The sequence below is a fragment of the Nycticebus coucang genome, chromosome 2, assembly GCF_027406575.1.
Source record: "Nycticebus coucang isolate mNycCou1 chromosome 2, mNycCou1.pri, whole genome shotgun sequence".
Lineage (NCBI taxonomy): Eukaryota > Metazoa > Chordata > Mammalia > Primates > Lorisidae > Nycticebus > Nycticebus coucang.
The window spans coordinates 14,511,741-14,528,627 of NC_069781.1; the positions used below are offsets into that span (position 1 = coordinate 14,511,741).

Consider the following 16,887-nt stretch of genomic DNA (forward strand, 5'->3'; position numbering starts at 1 on the left):
GAAAAAAAGACAATTTATCTATAAGAGGGATGAAAGTAAGAGTTATGGCTGATTTCTCTTCAGGAACAATGTAAGCTTAAGACAGTGGAATAACATTGACATGAATTATAATCACTTCTCAACATTCTCACCTCATTTTTTTTCTTTTGCAGTTTTTGGCTGGGGCTGGGTTTGAACCCACCACCTCTGGCATATGGGGCAAGCACCCTACTCCTTTGAGCCACAGGCACCACCCCTCATTTCAGGTGCCATCTGGCCCCTTTTCCATTTCTCCATTGAACATTCACCAAGGTCATCAATGGCCACCATGTCACGAAAGCTAATGGACAGTATTTAGGTTTAGTTTGCTTAAATTCTCATCATATTTTGATACTGTTTAATAGCTCCTGCCTCTTGAAATTTCCTTTAAAAATATTTACTACTTTTCTTTAAAGAAAAGCACAGTTAATCCATTGGAAAAAAATATTTACTACTGTCCCTTTTAATTACCCTTTGAAAATGGTTTCTCAAACTATTCAATGCCAAAACTACTCTGTACTCTTCCCTAGGTTCGCCTCAGTTTACATCCTACACATTCTTTCTAGACGTTATCACTTCCACGGGAGATAGTTGTTTGAAAGAGTCTAGCACCACCTCCACCCTTTGCTTGAAGGGACACAACTGTTCTCTCTTCATCTTCTCCTTGATTAGAAGCTCCCTGAACCTTTCACCAGAAGCAGGAGCTGGCACAATGCTTTTTGTACATTCTGCAGAACCATGAGCCAAATAAATCTCTTTTTTATTACTTGTAGGTATTTCCTTTATAGCAATGCAAAATGGATTAACACATAGTGAAAGAGGGAGCTGACAAAGAGATTCCTGGTCTACTCTCAAGGGCTATGTAGCAACATTCCATCAAATGTGGTAAGATGTCCAGAGGCCTGATTAGATTCCCCCAGTGTGATCATATCCACCTTCATCAGATATTTCTTTCCTCTTACTAATCCTAATTAGCAACTTTCCAGGTTGACTTCCATTCTCTCTTGTTAGGAAAGCAAAAGTAATCCTAAAGTTGCCCACTGCAACTTACATCTTTGGAAGAATAACAGGATGTCATATAAGAATTGGCTTCATAATCTAACAGAGAAAACACTTTTACTTTCATTGAGATGTTTAGGACTTACTTGAGGGCCAGACTGGGAACTCTTTCCTTCCAAAATGTACTATCATGATTACTTGTTATCTAGAATTCCCTTTTAGTTTGAACTTTTGATAGAATCAGTATGATTATTTATAAAAGATATTTTATGAATTTGTTGCCACACGTTTTTTAAGAAAAAGAACTATAGAGATGAAAGCAGTGTGAGGTCAGAAATAAAAAGGTGAGTATTCTTAGAACCAAACCAGGTGATCACTGGAAGACAGTGGTGAATGATGGCTGCATTGGGCTTCTTTTCTGATTTTCTGGTTACTTCTTTATAACTAGAAGGACCTAGTAAAAGCAATGGCAGGGAGCTGGAGGTCATAGCTAAGGTGTTCCTGTGTTCTATTAGACTCTCACATACCTTTTGCTATATCTTTAAGACCAAAAACTTTTATTGAACTTTAAGTTCTGCTATTAATGAGCTTGTGAGCTGGAAGAGCTGGTGGTTGATGAACTTGATGAAATTACTGAAGCAGAAGGCTTCCGAGGATGGAGTATAAATCTTATATTACTATCACTATCGACAATAGCTTAATCCAGGATGATTGATAAGCAACTAATTGACACTGATATGTTTGTGTGTTAATATACTTGCATAGTAGTCATTACTGCTGTTCACCAAATTCTTCTGGATATCCATTTAGAGGCACATGGCTGCAGTGTGCATGTGTTTGGATGGGATCATGCAATTAGTTTTGGCCAATGACTTTTGGTCAGAAGAGGTGAGGGTCACTTGTGGACAAAGTATTGAGCTGCCAATGTGAAATATTTAAAAGTTGGCTAAGCACTCGTAGCTCAGTGAGTAGAGTGCCGGCCATATACACTGAGGCTGGTAGGTTTGAGCCTGGCCCGGGCCCACTAAACAGCAATCACAACTGCAACCAAAAAATAGCCGGGTGTTGTTGCAGGCGCTTGAGCCCAAGAGTTAGAGGTTGCTATGAGCTGTGATGCTATGACACTCTACTGAGGGCAACATAGTGAAACTGTCTCAAAAAAAGAAAACAAAACATATTTAAGAGCCTTTCTGTTTCTGACAGAATGGTTTCAATGATGACTGCTCCATAGTCTTGGGTTGCTAAGTATTTAAAGTGAGCGGTACTCTTACACTTTTCTGTGGTGGACATGCAATGTCATGAGAAATAAACCTTTGGTTTTAAGGTCCTAAGATTTTGAGGCTGTTGTCTCCATAGCACAACCAAGATTTTCCTGACTGATATACTTACTTTTTACAGGATATAAAAGAGAGCTTAGTGAGGATGCTAGGCATTTGGAGAAAGGAGAAATTAAGAGGGAAGGGAAGAGGTGTTTGGTACTGAGTATTCACACTCTTGTGACATTTCAGTTTTGGTGGGGAGAGTAAATCTTCCCCATAGACTCCTCAATCTTTACAGCTTTATTTTCCTTACCTTCAAGTTGAACAAGTCTCATAAAACATTTCACTGTTCCTCAACCACATTGAAGTGTTTATTGCCTCTATATGCTTAGGTGGTTTCCACTATTTGAAATGTTCTGCCCATGTCCTTTTGAAACTTCATCTGTTAAAAGTCAGTGCATTCTGCAAGATGACCTCAGGTCATTTTTCCAAGAGATCTTACCCAATTACCTATTAAACCCATTTTGTTTCTTTCTGAAAATTAACAGGATTTATCACTCCCTGACTGTGGATGATTGTTAGACTTATAGAAGTTACTTGGAGATAGCTTTAGCTTTCTATAGATTTGCCAGTATATTGAAGAAGGTAGAAATGGTATTCCTGAAATCAGGATTCCTACCAGTACCTAGCCTAGGATTCAATGTGTATTTGGTTAATATAATTTTTTTGAGAGAAAGAGTCTCACTTTGTCACCCTCTGTAGAGTGCTGTACTGTCACAGCTCGCAGCAACCTCCTGCTCTTGGGCTTAGGTGATTCTCTTGCCTCAGCCTCCCGAGTAGCTGGGACTACAGGCACCCGCCACAATGCCCGGCTATTTTTTTGTTGCAGTTTGGCAGGGGCCGGCTTTGAACCCACCATCCTTGTTATATAGGTGGTGCCTTACTTACTAAGCCACAGGTACCCCCCCGGGTTAATATCATTGATAGAAACCAAGTGTTTTGTTCCCAGCCAAAGTTTTTACTGGTATTCAATACTACTTCTTATGACCATTTTGGGTGCCATGTGAAAATTGGTTAGGAAGGAATGATAAACTGATAATCATTTAGGTCATCTCCCAATTACAATATTCCATCATTTTGTTCTTTCTATGAATGAAGTCTTTTTATTTTTTATTTTTTTGCAGTTTTTGGCTGAGGTCAGGTTTGAACCTGCCACCTCTGGTATGTGGGGCCAGAGCCCTACTCCTTTGAGCCATAGGCACTGCCCCTATTAGTGAAATCTGTTCCTTAATTTTTTCAAACCCTTCTTCATATCTTTGTTCCTCAAGCTATAGATGAAAGGGTTCAGCATAGGAGTTAATACTGTGTACATAACTGTGGCTACTCGGTCCTTCACCACTGAGTACATGGACAGGGGCCTAAAATAAACATAGATGACACTGCCATAGAACAGGACCACCACAGTGAGGTGGGAGCCACAGGTAGAGAAAGTCTTCCACTTCCTGGCTGTGGAGGGGATTCTGAGCACAGTGACAATGATTTGCACGTAGGAGAAGATTATGCATAGGAAGGGGGTCATGTTGACAGCTAGGGTCTCAGTCATGCCCACAATCTGGTTGGAGGATGTGTCAGAGCAGGACAGCTTTAGCACAGGCTGAGTATCACAGAAAAAGTGTTTAATGATGTGGGAGTCACAGAAAGACAGGTGAGACATGAGTACCACTCGGAATAGGGAGTGCAGGTGGGAGATAGTGCAAGAACCCAACAGCATGAGGAGGCAATGCCTTGGGTTCATAACTACATTATAGTGGAAAGGTTTGCAGATGGCTACCAGCCAGTCAATGTCCATGGAGGCCAGAGGTAGCTGTCAGTGTTTCCAAATGCCATGAAGAAGTACATCTGAACCAGGCAACCCACATAGGAGATAGCCTTTGTCTCTGAGAGGAAATGCACAAGCATCTTGGACACTGTGACTGTTGTGAAGCAGATATCCATGAAAGACAAGTTGCTGAGGAAGAAGTACATCGGGGTGTGGAGCCTGGAGTCTGAGTGGATGGCCAGGATGATGAGCACATTTCCCACCACAGTGACTAAGAACATGATGAGGAAGATGGCAAACAGAGGTTTCTGTAGCTGAGGGTTGGAAGAGAGGCCCAAGAGGATGAAGCCAGAGGTGCTGCTGCTGCTATAATTCTTTAACTCCATGTCCCTGGACTTCCTGGACAGGGTTAGAGAAGCAGTGGGAGAGATATGAAGGGCAATTTGATCAAGACAGCTTCTTCTCTATCTTTAAGCTTCTAATAATACCCTAGTGGTATGCATTTGCTATGCTTTTAAAAATAATATTTACTTTAAGAAAATACAGAGAGAATGTTTATCACCACATAATTAACAATTGCAAAGTTACAGAATTAACCTACATGCCCATCAACTGTTTAGTGAATAAATAAAATGTGGTATACACATGTGTGTGCACGCAGACACACACACAGAGGCACCCCTGCACAGAGACACACAACATGGAATGCCACTTAGCCATTAAAAATGAATGAAATGATGCCATTAGCAGCAACTTGATAGGAACTAGAGGCCTAAGTCATCCCATGTAAAGTATTTCATGAATGGGAAAACAAGTAAGCTCTGAGTTATAAGTGGGAGTTAAGCTATTGATATACGTGGTCATACAGAATAAAATAATGGACATTGGAGATTGTGAAGGGAAAAGTAGGGGGTAAAGGATGAAAAATAACCTATTGGGTCCTTGGTGTGTGCCACACCTTCTGGGGGCAAGACATGATTGTAAGAGGGACTTTACCTAACAAATGCAATCAGTGTAACCTGGCTTATTGTACCCTCAATGAATCCCCAACAAGAAAAAAAAGAAAAAAAAAAAAAGAAAAATAACCTATTCGGTACAATGTAGACTATTTAGATGATGAGTACACTAAAACCCTCACTTCACCACTATGCAATTTACCCATATTAACAAAAATAACCATTTTACCCCCTCAAGCTATTGACATAAATAACTAAATAAAAATTTTAAAAAGAATAATAAAAAAAGAAACTAAAGAGAAACACAAACATTCAACAAGGGGATAGTTAAAAAACTCCAGGCTTCCTTCTAAGTTAAATACTTGTTTTTCGTGTGTTATTAGGAACTTCTATGTGGCCTAATTTATCTGAGTTCTCATTTCCCTTTCTAAAGATCCTTCATTGGTTGTCTCTTGACCAAATTTTTAGCATGTCTCTTTTTTTTTGTCCCAGAGGAAGAAGTTTATGGGTCTGACCTTGAGTGAGGATATTTTTATACCAGGTATCCCCATTCAGGGGCCTCTCCTGCTCATAGTTGCAGAGATAGTAGTGGTAGTTGACATAGTGCAATAATGAACATAAGAATCAGTGCTCCTTGAAATTCTCATAATTTAAATTTCTGAAGGGCTCACTCATTTCACTGTCCTCCGAGGACCTAGATTTATGTCTTTAAAATCTGAACTTCAAACCTGGCCTTGGAAATTTCTGCTTGTAATATCTTAAGAACGTGATTTAGTTATCTGGCCTGAAGTTTTGTCATCTATATACTGTATATAAAATTGTAGAAAAAGCTAAAGCTGCTCTAGATGAGAAGGAAACAGTGAATGATCTCTAGATACGTGAAAAATCAGACTGACAGGACAGCCCCGGAAAAAAAAACAATAACCATACCAATGGAAACCAACACTATCTGAGAATATTGAAAAGACTGATGAAGAATTTTGGATATGGATTGTAAGAAAGCTCAATGAAATCCAACAGAAAGTAAGACCCAACACAAAGAAACTACAAAAACAATGCATGAAATCAATGATGAATTCACTAAAGAAATGAAACTATTAAACAAAAACCAAAAAGAGCTTTTAGAATAAAAAATTTATTTCAGGAAATATAGAAAACAGTGAAAAGTCTTAAGAATAGGTGGGCAGCGCCTGTGGCTCAAAGGAATAGGGTGCTGGCCCTATATACTAGAGGTGGTGGGTTCAGAACCCAGCCCGGGCCAAAAACTGCAAAAAAAAAAAAAAAAAAAAAAAAAAAAGAATAGGCTATCAGGGGTCCTCAAACTGCGGCCCATGGGCCACATAAGGCGGTGTGATTGTATTTGTTCCTGTTTTGCTTTTTCACTTCAAAATAAGATGTGCAGTGTGCATAGGAATTTGTTCATTGTTTTTTTTAAAACTATAGTCCGGCCCTCCAACGGTCTGAGGGACAGTGAATTGGACCCCTGTTTAAAAAGTTTGAGGATGCCTGGCTAGATAAAGTAGAAGAAGGAATCTCAGAGCTATAAGAAGTCTTTTTTATTAAATAAGTCAGTCAGGGAGAAAGAACAGGGAAATATGACGAATAAACAAAGCCTATAAGGAATATGGGATTATGTGAAAAGGTCTAACATAAGTATCATAGGCATTTCTGATGGGGGAGAAGAAAATACACAAGGGCTGGAAAACCTAAGTGAGAGAATACTTGAGGAAAATTTCCTAGATTTCTAGGTCTTGTAGAAATCTAGTACTAGATGCTCAATGGACTCCTGGGATACTCATCACCCAGAGGCAATCCCTACAATTGGCCATCAGACTGGCCAAAGTTGATGAGGAACTCCTATGCCCCATAAGGCAAGAGCATCAAGTATCTTAGAAAGGAAAACCATCAGACTAACTGTAGACTTCTCAACTTTGACCTTATAAGCCAGAAGGGACTGGAGGCCATTCTCGGTTTTCTTAAACAGGCAGCCTAGAATATTGTATTTTGTAAAACTAAGTTTCTTATGTAGAGAGAAATAAACATTCTCAGATAAGAAAATGCGAAGAGAATCTATCTGATAACTTGTGTTCCCTTTGTCATTTAGTTCAAAGAATCATCTGATTTCCATCTTAATTTCCTCCTTGACACATAATTGTTTCAGAGTAGGTTGTTCTACTTCGTGTAGAATTGAGTATTTCTGTTGGGGTTGATTTCTGATTTTATTCTACTATAATCTGAGAAGATACACAATATAATTTCTACTTTTTTTTTTAATTTGTTGAGACATGTAGGAAGTACTGAGATGTGCAGGAAGTACTGAGAAGAACTGAGATGTGCATCAAGGAAGTACTGAGATGTGCATCATACATTACACTGATCAGTACAATAGACACTCACCAGTGTAAAATCATCCAAATGCTAAAGTGCAGAGCCCAGATGCAACAATGGCTCAAGAGGTAAAATAAAACAGTACAGCTCCACTCAGCAGCATGAACAGAAATCTACCCCATCTATCAATTCTTTCAATAAATGTGAATCAATTGAACACCCCTCTTAAAAGACATCAGCTAGATGAATGGATAAAAAAATATAAGCCAGCTATCTGCTATCTCCAGGAAATGCATCTAATCTACAAGACACATTCAGACATGAAGGGAAGGGGAGGAAAACAAAATTCTAGGCATATCCAAATGAAAACCAAACCAAACTTGTGTAGCCATTCTTGTATCAGATAACAGACTTCAAAGCAAAAAAGCTAAAAAAAACAAAGATGGTCATTATATAATAGTAAAAGGAACAATTCGACAAGAAGATAAAATAGTCTTAAATAGTTATGCACCTACAGGTGCACCCAGATTCATAAAGCAAACCCTCCTAGATCTAAACAAAATGATAAGCAACAACACTGTAATCACCAGGGACTTCAGCACCCCATTGACAGAATTGGACAGATCCTCCAAGCAGAAAATAAACATATAGCCAGTGTTGTGGTGGGTACCTATAGTCCCAGCTCCCTGGGAGACTGAGGGAAAGGATTGCTCCGAACTAGGAGTTTGAGGTTAATGTGAACTACGATGCCATGATACTCTACCCACGACGACAACAAAGTGAGAGTCTCTCTCTCTCACTTTCAAAAATAAAAAAAGAAAGAAAAAGAAAGAAGAAAAATAAATATAGGACTTAAATGAGACTGTAGAGCAAATGGGCCTAAAAAATGTTCATGTAACATTTTATCCCTAAACTAATGAATATACATTCTTCTTATCAGCACACAGAACAGAGAACATTTTCCAAGATTAATAACATCTTAGGCCACAAAACATGTCTCAACAAATTTAAAAAGTAGAAATTATATCATGTATCTTCTCAGATCACAATAGAATAAAATTAGAAATCAACTTCAACAGAAACACTCAATTCTACACAAAGTCATGGAAATTAAACCACCTTTTCTGAAACATTATTGTGTCAAGGAGAAAATTCAGATGGAAATCACATGATTCTTTGAACTAAATGATAAAGGGAACACAAGTTATCAAAATCTGTGGGATTCAGCAAATATATTCCCAAGAAGAAAATTCATAGCCTTAAGTGGCTACATTAGGAAAATAGATTCAAAATCAACAATCTAATGAAGCATCTCAAGGAATTAGAAAAGGAAGAGCAAACCCATCCCAAATCCAGCAGAAGAAAATGAATAACTAAATGTAATAAATAACAAAAGAATTATACAAAAGATCAATGAAACAAAAAGTTGGTTCTTTGAAAAGACAAGTAAAATCAACAGACCTCTTGCTAGATTAATGAAAAACAGCCAAAGACCTTAATAAGCTCAGAAATGAAAAAGGAAATATTACAACTGATACTATAGAAATACAAAACATCATCTATGAACACTGTAATAATCTCTGTAAACACAAACTGAAAAATGTTGAAGGAATGGACAAATTCTTAGAAACACATAACCTCTCTAGTTTCAATCAGGAAGAAATAGAACTCCCAAATAGACCAACATCAAGTAATGAAATTGAAGCAGCAATAAAAAAAACTTCCATCAAAAAAAGAGTCCTGGACTGTATGGTGTCACAGCGGAAGTTTATCAGATCTACAAAGAGGAAGTGGTACCTATACCGCAGAAATTATTTCATAACATTGATAAGTAAGGAATCCTCCCCAACTCATTCCAGGAAGCCAGTATCACCTTGACACCAAAGCCAGTAAAAGACACAACAAGAAAACTACAGACTGATATTTCTTATGAATATAGATCCAAAAATCCTCAATAAAATCCTAGCAAACTGAATCCATAAGCACATCAAAAAAATAATTTACCATAATCAAGTGGGCTTCACCCCAAGGATACAAGGATGGTTCAACATACCTAAATCCATAAATGTGTTTCACCATAGAAAGAAAAGCAAAAACAAAGATCATATGATCATCTCAATAGATGCATAGAAAGAATTTGACAAAATGCAGTACCATTTATGATAAAAACTATTAAAAAAAAATGGGCATAGAGAGGCGGAGCAAGATGGCAGCCGAGTAACAGCTTCCTTGCATCTGGGCACCGTGAGTCTGGGGAGACAGGACTCCAGCCATCTCTGGCTGGTGGGAACTGCCTAGTATCACTCCTATGAGGATACAGGGAGTCAGCGAGAGACTTCTGGACCCCAAGAGGAGGACTAAAACAGTGGAAAACCGGCAAGTGGTCGCGTGTGTTCAATCCGTCTAAACCCGCCCACAACTTCCACAGGCACAAGAACTTAAAGAGCAAGAGGAAGTGAAAGGAAAATTAGGGCAAGGAAACAGATAAAAGAAATCACTCATGAGGAAGAATCAGCAGAAAACTCCAGGCAACATGAAGAACCAGTCCAGAACAACCCTGCCAAGGGACCGTGAGGTAGCTACTGCAGAGGATTCCACCTATACAGAAATGTTAGGAATGACAGAAAGGGAATTTAGAATACACATGTTGAAAACAATGAAAGAAATGATGGAAACAATGAAGGAAACTGCTAATAAAGTGGAAAATAACCAAAAGGAAATCCAAAAACAGAATCAAATCAGAGATGAACGATATGAAGAATATAAAAAGGATATAGCAGACCTGAAGGAAATGAAACAGTCAATCAGGGAACTTAAAGATGCAATGGAAAGTATCAGCAACAGGTTAGACCATGCAGAAGAAAGAATTTCAGAGGTAGAAGACAAAGTTTTTGAGATAACTCAGATAGTAAAAGAGGCAGAAAAGAAGAGAGAGAAAGCAGAACCTTCACTGTCAGAATTATGGGACTTTATGAAGTGTTCCAACATACGAGTTATAGGAATTCCAGAAGGTGAAGAAGAATGCCCCAGAGGAATGGAAGCCATACTAGAGAATATTATAAAAGAAAATTTCCCAAATATCACCAAAGATTCTGACACACTGCTTTCAGAGGGATATCGGACCCCAGGTCGCCTCAACTCTAACCGAGCTTCTCCAAGACACATTGTGATGAACCTGTCCAAAGTCAAGACAAAAGAACAGATTCTGCAAGCTGCCAGGAGTAAGCGCCAGTTGACCTACAGGGGCAAATCCATCAGAGTGACCGCAGACTTCTCTAATGAAACTTTCCAAGCAAGAAGACAATGGTCATCTACCTTTAATCTACTTAAACAGAACAATTTCCAGCCCAGAATTCTGTACCCTGCTAAGCTAAGCTTCAAAATTGACGGACAAATCAAATCATTTACGGATATACAAACATTGAGGAAATTCGCCACAACAAGACCGGCTCTACAGGAAATACTTCAACCTGTTCTGCACACTGACCACCACAATGGATCAGCAGCAAAGTAAGAACTCAGAAATCAAAGGACAGAACCTAACCTCCACACTGATGCAAAAGATAAAACTAATCAATGGACTCTCACCAAATAAGACGAATAGAATACTACCACACTTATCAATTATCTCAATAAATGTTAATGGCTTGAATTCCCCACTGAAGAGACATAGATTGGTTGACTGGATTAAAACACACAAGCCATCCATTTGCTGTCTGCAAGAAACACACCTGGCTTCAAAAGACAAATTAAAGCTCCAAGTCAAGGGTTGGAAGACAATTTTTCAGGCAAATGGAATTCAGAAGAAAAGAGGAGTTGCAATCTTATTTTCAGATACATGTGGATTTAAAGCAACTAAAGTCACAAAGGACAAAGATGGTCACTTTATATTGGTCAAGGGAAAACTACAACAAGAAGACATTTCAATTCTAAATATCTATGCACCCAATTTAAATGCTCCCAGATTCTTGAAGCAGACTTTACTCAGTCTGAGCAATATGATATCTGATAATACCATCATAACAGGGGACATTAACACACCTCTTACAGAGCTGGACAGATCCTCTAAACAGAAATTAAACAAAGATATAAGAGATTTAAATGAAACCCTAGAACAACTATGCTTGATAGATGCATATAGAACACTCCACCCCAAAGACAAAGAATATACATTCTTCTCATCACCCCATGGATCATTCTCCAAAATTGATCATATCCTGAGACACAAAACAAATATCAACAGAATCAAAAGAATTGAAATTTTACCTTGTATCTTCTCAGACCATAAGGCACTAAAGGTGGACCTCAACTCTAACAAAAATGCTCGACCCCACCCAAAGGCATGGAAACTAAACAATCTTCTGTTGAATAACAGATGGGTGAAGGAAGAAATAAAACAGGAAATCATTAACTTCCTTGAGCATAACAACAATGAAGACACAAGCTACCAAAACCTGTGGGATACTGCAAAAGCAGTTTTGAGAGGAAAATTCATCGCTTTAGATGCCTACATACATAAAACAGAAAGAGAGCACATCAACAATCTCACAAGAGATCTTATGGAATTGGAAAAAGAAGAACAATCTAAGCCTAAACTCAGTAGAAGAAAAGAAATATCCAAAATCAAATCAGAGATCAATGAAATTGAAAACAAAAGAATCATTCAGAAAATTAATGAAACAAGGAGTTGGCTTTTTGAAAAAATAAATAAAATAGATAAACCATTGGCCAGACTAACGAGGAATAGAAAAGTAAAATCTCTAGTAACCTCAATCAGAAATGATAAAGGGGAAATAACAACTGATCCCACAGAGATACAAGAGATCATCTCTGAATACTACCAGAAAATCTATGCCCAGAAATTTGACAATGTGAAAGAAATGGATCAATATTTGGAATCACACCCTCTCCCTAGACTCAGCCAGGAAGAAATAGAGCTCGTGAACAGACCAATTTCAAGCACTGAGATCAAAGAAACAATAAAATAATCTTCCAACCAAAAAATGCCCTGGTCCAGATGGCTTCACTCCAGAATTCTATCAATCCTTCAAGGAAGAGCTTATTCCTGTACTGCAGAAATTATTCCAAGAAATTGAGGAAGAAGAAATCTTCCCCAACACATTCTATGAAGCAAACATCACCCTGATACCAAAACCAGGAAAAGACCCAAACAAAAAGGAGAATTTCAGACCAATCTCACTCATGAATATAGACGCAAAAATTCTCAACAAAATCCTAGCCGATAGATTACAGCTTATCATCAAAAAAGTCATTCATCATGATCAAGTAGGCTTCATCCCAGGGATGCAAGGCTGGTTTAACATACGCAAGTCCATAAACGTTATCCACCATATTAACAGAGGCAAAAATAAAGATCACATGATCCTCTCAATAGATGCAGAAAAAGCATTTGATAAAATCCAGCATCCTTTTCTAATTAGAACACTGAAGAGTATAGGCATAGGTGGCACATTTCTAAAACTGATTGAAGCTATCTATGACAAACCCACAGCCAATATTTTACTGAATGGAGTAAAACTGAAAGCTTTTCCTCTTAGAACTGGAACCAGACAAGGTTGTCCTCTGTCACCTTTACTATTCAACGTAGTGCTGGAAGTTCTAGCCAATACAATTAGGCAAGACAAGGAAATCAAGGGAATCCAAATGGGAGCAGACGAGGTCAAACTCTCCCTCTTTGCTGACGACATGATCTTATACTTAGAGAACCCCAAAGACTCAACCACAAGACTCCTAGAAGTCATCAAAAAATACAGTAATGTTCCAGGATATAAAATCAATGTGCACAAGTCAGTAGCCTTTGTATACGCCAATAACACTGAAGATGAGAAGCTAATTAAGGACAGAACTCCCTTCACCATAGTTTCAAAGAAAATGAAATACCTAGGAGTATACCTAACAAAGGAGGTGAAGGACCTCTATAAAGAAAACTATGAAATCCTCAGAAAGGAAATAGCAGAGGATATTAACAAATGGAAGAACATACCATGCTCATGGATGGGAAGAATCAACATTGTTAAAATGTCTATACTTCCCAAAGCAATCCTATTCAATGCCATTCCTATCAAAATACCAACATTGTACTTTGAAGATTTGGAAAAAATGATTCTGCGTTTTGTATGGAACCGGAAAAAGCCCCGTATAGCTAAGGCAGTTCTCTGTAACAAAAATAAAGCTGGGGGCATCAGCATACCAGATTTTAGTCTGTACTACAAAGCCATAGTGCTCAAGACAGCATGGTACTGGCACAAAAACAGAGACATAGACACTTGGAATCAAACTGAAAACCAAGAAATGAAACTGACATTTTACAACCACCTAATCTTTGATAAACCAAACAAGAACATACCTTGGGGGAAAGACTCCGTATTCAATAAATGGTGTTGGGAGAACTGGATGTCTACATGTAAAAGACTGAAACTGGACCCACACCTTTCCCCACTCACAAAAATTGATTCAATATGGATAAAGGACTTAAATTTAAGGCCTGAAACAATAAAAATCCTCCAAGAAAGCACAGGAAAAACACTGGAAGATATTGGCCTGGGGAAAGACTTCATGAAGAAGACTGCCATGGCAATTGCAACAACAACAAAAATAAACAAATGGGACTTCATTAAACTGAAAAGCTTCTGTACAGCTAAGGAGACAATAACCAAAGCAAAGAGACCACCTACACAATGGGAAAGGATATTTGCATATTTTCAATCAGACAAAAGCTTGATAACTAGGATCTATAGAGAACTCAAATTAATCCACATGAAAAAAGCCAACAATCCCTTATATCAATGGGCAAGAGACATGAATAGAACTTTCTCTAAAGATGACAGATGAATGGCTAACAAACACATGAAAAAGTGTTCATCATCTCTGTATATTAGAGAAATGCAAATCAAAACATCCTTGAGATATCATCTAACCCCAGTGAGAATGGCCCACATCACAAAATCTCAAAACTGCAGATGCTGGCGTGGATGTGGAGAGAAGGGAACACTTTTACACTGCTGGTGGGCCTGCAAACTAGTACAACCCTTCTGGAAGGAAGTATGGAGAAACCTCAAAGCACTCAAGCTAGACCTCCCATTTGATCCTGCAATCCCATTACTGGGCATCTACCCAGAAGGAAAAAAATCCTTTTATCATAAGGACACTTGTACTAGACTGTTTATTGCAGCTCAATTTACAATCGCCAAAATGTGGAAACAGCCTAAATGCCCACCAACCCCGGAATGGATTAACAAGCTGTGGTATATGTACACCATGGAATACTATTCAGCCATTAAAAAAAATGGAGACTTTACATCCTTCGTATTAACCTGGATGGAAGTGGAAGACATTATTCTTCGTAAAGCATCACAAGAATGGAGAAGCATGAATCCTATGTACTCAATCTTGATATGAGGACAATTAATGACAATTAAGGTTATGGGGGGGGAAGCAGAAAGAGGGATGGAGGGAGGGGGGTGGGGCCTTAGCGTGTGTCACACTTTATGGGGGCAAGACATGATTGCAAGAGGGACTTTACCTAACAATTGTAATCAGTGTAACTAGCTTATTGTACCCTCAATGAATCCCCAACAATGAAAAAAAGAAATGGGCATAGATGGAAGATACTTCAAAATTATAAGGGCCATATATGATGAAAACACAGTCAATCATAGTGAACAGGGAACAATTAAAAGCATTCCACTTAGATCTGGAATTAGACAAGGTTGTCCACTGACACTGCTTGTATTCAGCATAGTGCTGGAGGTTCTAGCCAGAGCAGTTAGACAAGGGAAGGAAATCAAATGTGTCATATCGTGATGGAAGAAGTTTCATAGTAGGGCTGAGTACATTGGATACTTTTTCTTCCATTCTTGAGATACTTAACTAAGAAGAATGTGTTCCAGCTCCATCCATGTAAACATGAAAGAGGTAAAGTCTCCATCTTTCTTTAAGGCTGCATAATATTCCATGGTGTACATATACCACAATTTATTAATCCATTTGTGGATCGATGGTCACTTGGGCTTTTTCCATGACTTAGCAATTATGAATTGGGCTGCAATAAACATTCTGGTACAAATATCTTTGTTATAATGTGATTTTTGGTCTTCTGGGTATGTACCTAGTAGAGGAATTGTAGGATCGAATGGCAGGTTTATTTTTAGATCTCTAAGTGTTCTCCAAACTTCTTTCCAAAAGGAACATATTAGTTTGCATTCCCACCAGCTGTATAGAAGTGTTCCCTTTTCTCCATATAAATTTCTTGTAAATAATGTTTCATATCAGTTTTTATTCAAATGAAAATATTTTCTAATAGACACTGTGGTTTCTTTTTTCACCCCTACATTTTTTCTAGTTGAGTTCCCAATTCCCAAATATGTGGGCCTTTCTAGTTACATTTTTGTTATGATTTTTAGCTTAATTGAATGTGGTTTGTATGATGTGTGATTTCAGCCTTGTCCTTTATTGTGGTGTGTTTCTTGGCTCAGTAAATGAACAATATTTGCAAAGGGTGTATTCTTGCAGAAGGTGTATTGTCCTCATGCATTAAGTACAATGTTCTATATATATCCATTATACTAAATAATTAATTGTGCTTTTCAAATTTTCCGTATCTTTACTGAATTAAAAAAATCAACATGTTCTCTCAGTTACCACAGTGTGTTAAAATTTCTGATTAGAATGGATTTGTCTAGTTGTATTAATTTTTCTTTCTGTATATTTGTGTATTTTTCATTATTGAAAAAATTTATAACTGTTATATTTTCCTGGTGAGTGAACACTTTCATTCTTATAACATGAGCCTTTATGTTTGTAAGTGTTTTTTTTTTTTTTGCAGTTTTTGGTCGGGGCTGGGTTTGAACCCACCACCTCCAACATATGGGGCCAGTGCCCTACTCCTTTGAGCCACAGGTGCTGCCCTCTTTTGTTCTTTTTTATTTATTTATTTATTAAATCATAGCTGTGTACATTGATATGATCATGGGGCATCATATACTCGATTCATAGACCATTTGACATATTTTCATCACAATGGTTAACATAGCCTTCCTGGCATTATCTCAGTTACTGTGCCAAGACATTTACATTCTACATTTACCAAGTTTCGCAAATACCCGTGTAAGATGCACCACAGGTATAATCCCACCAATCCCCTTCCCTCTACCACCACTCCCCTCCCTCCCCTCCCTTTCCCACTTCCCCCTATTGTTAGGTTGTAACTGGGTTATAGCTTTCATGTGAGAGCCCCAAATTAGTTTCATAGTAGGGCTGAGTACTTTGGGTACTTTTTCTTCTATTTTTTGTTCTTTTTTAAAATTGAGAAAGTTTCACTTTGTCACCCTTGGTAGAGTGCTGTGACATCATAGCTCACAGCAAGGCTCAAGTGATTTCCTTGCCTCAGCCTCCCCAAGTAGCTGGGACTACAAGCGCCTGCCACAGTGCTTGGTAGTTTTAGAGATGGGGGTCTCACTCTGGCTCAGGCTGGTCTCAAACTCATGAA

At 38.2% G+C, this 16,887-nt stretch overlaps 1 pseudogene; it reads right to left on the bottom strand.

Moving 5' to 3' along the window:
- Positions 1–3,546: 3,546 nt before the first annotated feature.
- On the bottom strand, positions 3,547–4,582 carry LOC128575974 (olfactory receptor 1L4-like; annotated as a pseudogene).
- Positions 4,583–16,887: the final 12,305 nt, after the last annotated feature.